We start from the raw sequence: 6,346 nt of genomic DNA, 5'->3' as shown, positions 1-6,346 counted from the left end.
ACAATTCCCAGGAACCTCCTGCCAGCGAATGCTGGCAGGGGGCTCCTGGGAATTGTAGTCCATGGACATCTGGAGGGCCGCAGTTTGACTACCCCTGCTGTGCAGTCTGCTCTCTTTAAAGCAGCTCTTTAAGCCCTCTAAGTATTTGAAAGGTTGTCACTTGGAGGAGGGCAGGATGCTGTTTCTGTTGGCTGCAGAGGAGAGGACACGCAGTAATGGGTTTAAACTACAAGTACAACGATATAGGCTAGATATCAGGAAAAAAAATTTCACAGTCAGAGTAGTTCAGCAGTGGAATAGGCTGCCTAAGGAGGTGGTGAGCTCCCCCTCACTGGCAGTCTTCAAGCAAAGGTTGGATACACACTTTTCTTGGATGCTTTAGGATGCTTAGGGCTGATCCTGCGTTGAGCAGGGGGTTGGACTAGATGGCCTGTGTGGCCCCTTCCAATATGATTCTATGATTTTCTCCAAGGAAATGGATGTCACCTGGAAATGAGCTATGGTTCCAGGGGATCTTTATATAGCCCCACCACCAATTAGGGACAGGTCCTGAATGGCCAGCTGATGCTGTAGCAGATGTCAGAAGTGGAAAGGGAACAGCAGGAGTCCAAGGAGGGGTAGCTGGCCTGGAAGTGGAAAGCAGGTTGCCACGCACTGTGGGTCAGCAGCAGCATCTGGCAGCTCAGGTGGCAGAACCCAGTAGGAGAGCAGGATCACTTGATGGTACCTGGTGGAAGGGACTGAAGACCAAAGGGAGAACCCAGCTGTGGATGGCCCCTGAGTAGGGCAATATGAGGAACACAAAAAAATTAGCAAAAGCAGATTAGCCAAAAGGGGGGGGGGGAAGCCAGGTTCTGACCCTCTCCACTGAGATTTCACTATCTCCCCTGAGTTGGTAGGAAATGTCACGGAACAGCGGACTTCTCCAGGGAGTTCTTCCTTCTCATGAGGTGGCCAAATTATTTTTTCTTTAGTATCTTTTCTTTAGAGATGCAAGTTTTCATTTTGATACCAAGAGGTACGCATTTGGAGGTGCACAGAACAGAGATGGGACTAGCCCAGAGGGCTTCTCATTGACTTGAGACTGACAAAATGAGGACGTGGGCCAAAGATGGGGGGAATTGACGTTGTGTGTGTGAATCAGCAGACGTACTGAGACAGCTAAACCTGAACAGTTCTGAATATCAGCTCCGGAACGTGCGAAGAAACAGCAACAATAAAAGCACGGAGCGTTTTTCGAGTGTTAAAAAGTCTTTCACACACATTGCCACAGTATTAATCTACTCTATTTATAGTCTGCCTTTTTCACCGAGACAAAAAAGATTACACGAGGTAAATCAAAAGGATGATACATCAGATAAATGTGGGTGATTTGTCCTTACCAAGTTCCAGGATGAATGGAGGGATTGTTACAAAGACTAGTAAACATGCAGTGAAACAAACAGGTAAAGACAGCAACACTACAGAACCAATGGGAGGAACTTTCTATCAGGTAGTCCTGAAATCTTATGGACTTTGCCTTCATCAGGAAAAAAAATTTCACAGTCAGAGTAGTTCAGCAGTGGAATAGGCTGCCTAAGGAGGTGGTGAGCTCCCCCTCACTGGCAGTCTTCAAGCAAAGGCTGGATACACACTTTTCTTGGATGCTTTAGGATGCTTTGGGCTGATCCTGCGTTGAGCAGGGGGTTGGACTAGATGGACTAGATGGCCTGTATGGCCCCTTCCAACTCTATGATTCTACGATTCTATGATTGTACTGGATTGTCAATTTTCCCCATTCATGGTGACTAATAGGATATTCTAGTAATCCATACACAATCCTAAAATTCAGGCAGGAATTTGCGGGTGACTCTAGATGCCTCCCTATCGATGAAGGCCCAGGTCATGGAAGTAACCTGCACAGTGTTTTTCTACCTACACCAGGCGAGGCTACTAACATGCTACCTGGCCTTGGGACACCTGGCTACGGTGATGCATGCAATGGTCACTTCCAGACAAGAGTTCTGTAACTCACTCTACGCAGGCCTACCCTTGTCCTTGATCCAGAAATTGCAGCTGGTACAGAATGCTGCTTTTAGAGTCCTCACAGGTACATCTTGGAGGGCCCATATCCAGCCAGTGCCGAGGTAGCTGTATTGGTTGCCGGTTGTGGCCCGGATCAGGTTCAAGGTTTTGGTATTGACCTTTAAGGCCATCCATGGTCCCTATCTGAGGGACTACTTGACTCCTTATGCCCCTCCACAGGGTCCTTTGCTCTGCGGGTGCTAATGTGCTGGAGATCCCTGGCCCAAGGGAAGAGCGTCTGGCCTCAACCAGGGCCAGGGCCTTTTCAATCCTGGCCCCGACCTAGTAGAATGAGCTCCAGGATTGATGAGGGCCCTGATGGATCTCTTCCATCAGGTCTTTGGTTGAGACCAGGAGAGTAATATCAGGGTTGATGACCAGGCTGGGCCAGGTCATCGGACTACTCCTCACTACCCCCAGGGTGGAATGTTGTCTGTATGGGGGGGGGGGTCTTTTAGCCACCAGGTATGCTGGGGTTTTATGGGGGATCTTAGTTACCCGGCATGCACCACTCTCAGGAGTGGTGGGCTAAAAGTCAAATAATAAATAGATAAATAAATAAATGTTGGTTAATACTGTTGTCCCCACAGGTGGAGTGGGGGACTGCACTGAGGTAACTGATGTCCAAAGTCCAGCGACTGATTTTGTGGTGTCTTTCTCTTTCTCTTTGCTGGTCCACAGCCAAACCAGTTGGTCACTGGGCCAAAGGTAGCTCTCAACAGCACAGATAAAGGAACCTCAGAACATGTGCAAAAGTACATTTCCCCTCTCCTTTGATAGCCAGGATGAAGCTAGAAAAAGCACGAAGGGATTTTCTCCAGCATATTTTTCTGGCCAAATAAGAAGGCCCAACTCAGACTGGTACAGCTATGCAGATAAGAGAGGCAATTTATTGCATTCCCCTCTGCACCATAATTCTGACAAGCAGCTCCCCAAAGGGGCTATTTGACCCACCAGAGATAACATACTAATTGCCTCAATCCTTCCATCGGCGTTCCTCCCAAGAAATCAAAAAGGAAGAGCAAAATCAAGATCTGGAAAATGACATGGGGGCGGTTAATACTCTCCCCACAGCTTTTCAATTGGCCTGACTCTTGTCCCTCTGCCCCAGTTGCTATGTACCCAGAAAACCCACGCTGGAGATTCACTTCCAAATTTCCATTGCCTGGTTTGCTTTGACTGTAAGCTGAAGTTCGGGAGGCTCAGCAAAATGCAAAAGGGTGTGTTAAGAAGCAAGCTCTAAAGAGATATTGGAAACACCAAGCGACAATATATATATATATTTGTAATTAACTGCGACTCCCTCTCCCCAAGAATCCCTTTCCTTTTTTTCTTCCTATGGTCCACCTCTTTCTCTCCATCTCTCTGCTCCTCTGCATCCCCCACTCCGTTGCCATGGCAACTTCCCAGCTGGGCACAAAGGACTAGGTATCCCAGGGTGATGAGTTTTCTGAGACTCCTTGCAGACGGGGGAGAGAAAAAGAGAATATTTGGATCTCTCTGGTCCCTTTGCCCTCCCCCACCCCAGCCGAATCAGTCCACGTGCTCACGCCATAGCTATTAATATTGTTCGGAGGCTTGAGGAAATGGTTATTTTAAGTTGGTGCAGTTTTGAGGCCTCTCTGAGGAGGGGAGAGAAAGATGAGTCACTTTAGCACAACATAGAGCTGGGGGGGGGGGGGAAGTAACCCATAAAAACTAGAGCTGGTGTCAGAAATGGCTGGAATTTTATTTATTTATTTTTAAGTTGCTGCTCACCCCAGGGGTCCCGTGGCGACTTGCAACGCCTAAAACAACACCATAATTATTAAAACCGAATTAAAAACCAGGATCAAGGCACACATTGAAAATTAAAATACATGACTCAGAACTGTACTACTATCTTTAAGTATTTGAAAGGTTGCTACTCAGAGGAGGGCAATGAAAGGTTCTTGTTGGCAGCAGAGAATTGGACCTGCAGTAATGGAGTTAAGCTATGTGTAGAATAATATCAGCTACATATTGGGAACAAAATTTTCAGTCAAGAGTAGTTCTGCAGTGGAACCAACTGCCTAAGGAGGTAGGGAGCCCCCCCCTCAGTGGCAGTCTTCAAGCAACGGCTGGACAGATCCTTATCCTGGATGCTTTGGGCTGATCCTGAATTGAGCAGGGGTATCTGAAAGCTTTGCCCATGAGGCTGGGAGTTCGATCCCAGCAGCCGGCTCAGGGTTGACTCAGCCTTCCATCCTTCCGAGGTCGGTAAAATGAGTACCCAGCTTGCTGGGAGGTAAACGGTAATGACTGGGGAAGGGAATGGCAAACCACCCCGTATTGAGTCTGCCATGAAAACACTAGAGGGCATCACCCCAAGGGTCAGACATGACCCAGTGCTTGCACAGGGGATACCTTTACCTTTACCTTTTTATGGACTAGATGGTCTGTATGGCCCCTTCCAACTCTATGATTCTACTATCAAACCAGCCCAAAGCATCTGGTTAACCTCCAAAGGCTAACCTGAACAATTTGGCCTTACGAGCCCAGCAGAAATTCAGCAAGTCTTGCAAGGTGCAAGGATCAGAGAGTGCATTCCACAGGATGGGGGCCAACACTGAGAAGACCCTTCTCTTGGTAACAGCGAAATGAACCATCCTTCCGCCGGGCATCGGCAAAAGGCTCCACGATGCTTCCAGAAGGAGGTGTGGTGGGTTGCAATGCGAGAGGTAGTCTCATGGGTACGAGGGTCCCAAACCACAGAGTACTTAAAAAGTTAACATCGATATCTTGGATCTGGAAAAGACATTTTAATGACATTAATATTTTTTTATCATGACAGTAGGAAAGAGCAAGAGTCCAGTAGTACCTTAAAGACTAACAATTAAAAATAATTTTTAATTTATTCTTAAATTTATAGGCCACCACTCCTGCAAGTGAGGGGCAAGGTATGAGTTTGTGGCAGGGTATGAATCATGAGAGTGGCCCACCTAACATGGTGGGTTAATGCTACAAGACAGAATGAGACAGAGAGACAAAGCAGGAGAGATGCTCCTCCCCCCCCCCCCCCACTCTGCACAAGTTGTGTGGGGAATGAAAAGAAACTCTGTGCATGCTTAGAGGCACATACAATATTACAACATTATTATGATACTGCATGATATAGTTAAGACAGTAGCAGTGATAATCAAACAATGAGCCAAGATAGAAATTTTTGTTACCATTTCAATAAAAATGAATATAAATTTATTTATTTGTTTATTATTATATTTATATACCGCCTTCCCCGAGGGCTCAGGGCAGTTTACAGAAAACAGGGAAGGATACAATTAACACATGGTAACAGGAAACAGTAACAGCAGTAATATTATAACAATAATAACTTAACAAGATCATAACAATAACACCATAAAATAGAAATTGTGAGAGCTTTGTTTATTTAATACTCAGGTATCTTTGTTGTCCTGCCTCCTGAATACAATTGCCAGCCTCCAGGCGTTGCCTGGAGATCCCGTAGAATTACAACTGATCTCCAGACTCGACAGATCAGTTCCCCTGGAGAAAGAGCTGCCTTGGAGAGGGGATTCCATATGTCATTATACCCTGCTGAAGGCCCATCCCCAAATCTCCAAGGATTTTCCAATCCAAACTTGGTAGCCTTATGCCATTGGTTTGTCTGGCTTAGAGTTCATAGAAACTGGTGGGCAGGGAGGTAATGCAATGGGCACTTTAGGGTTTGTTCTGGAGCGTCTTCAGGACCCTGGCCCGTCCAAATCAGACATGAAGCCACGACGGCTCTGGTCGGTTTACATAGAATGTCATAGAGTAATTACATAGACCATTATTAAAAATATAACAATCATAATGTAGCATATCAACCAGAACAATATTTTAACAGCAACAGGAACATTGACAAAATCCTTGGGTAGGTCAGATTGTACAGTCATGGATGGTGCTGTCTGAGGGGGGACCAGCAGATGTTTTGGGGTCGGTCGGACTAAAGCAAATGCCTGGGGGAGGAGCTCCGTTTTACAGACCCTGCGGAATTGTGCAGGTTCAGGCAGGGCCCTGATTTATTCAGGGAGCTTGTTCCACCAGGTGGGGGCCAGGGCAGAAAAGATTCTGGTCCTCATTGAGGTCCGACGTGCTTCTTTGGAGCCAGGGAGGTGGTGAAGCATAAGGCTTTTGGGGGGGGGGGGGGGTTAGGCAGGGAGGCGGTCTCTCGGGTACACAGGGCCCAGACCGCATATGGCCTTGATTACCATAACCTTAATTCAGAATTCGACTGGGAGCCAGGCGAGTTGTTGGAATA

This window comes from Paroedura picta, chromosome 1, assembly GCF_049243985.1.
Source record: "Paroedura picta isolate Pp20150507F chromosome 1, Ppicta_v3.0, whole genome shotgun sequence".
NCBI classification, from domain to species: Eukaryota; Metazoa; Chordata; class Lepidosauria; order Squamata; family Gekkonidae; genus Paroedura; species Paroedura picta.
This window is presented reverse-complemented; position numbering follows the sequence as displayed.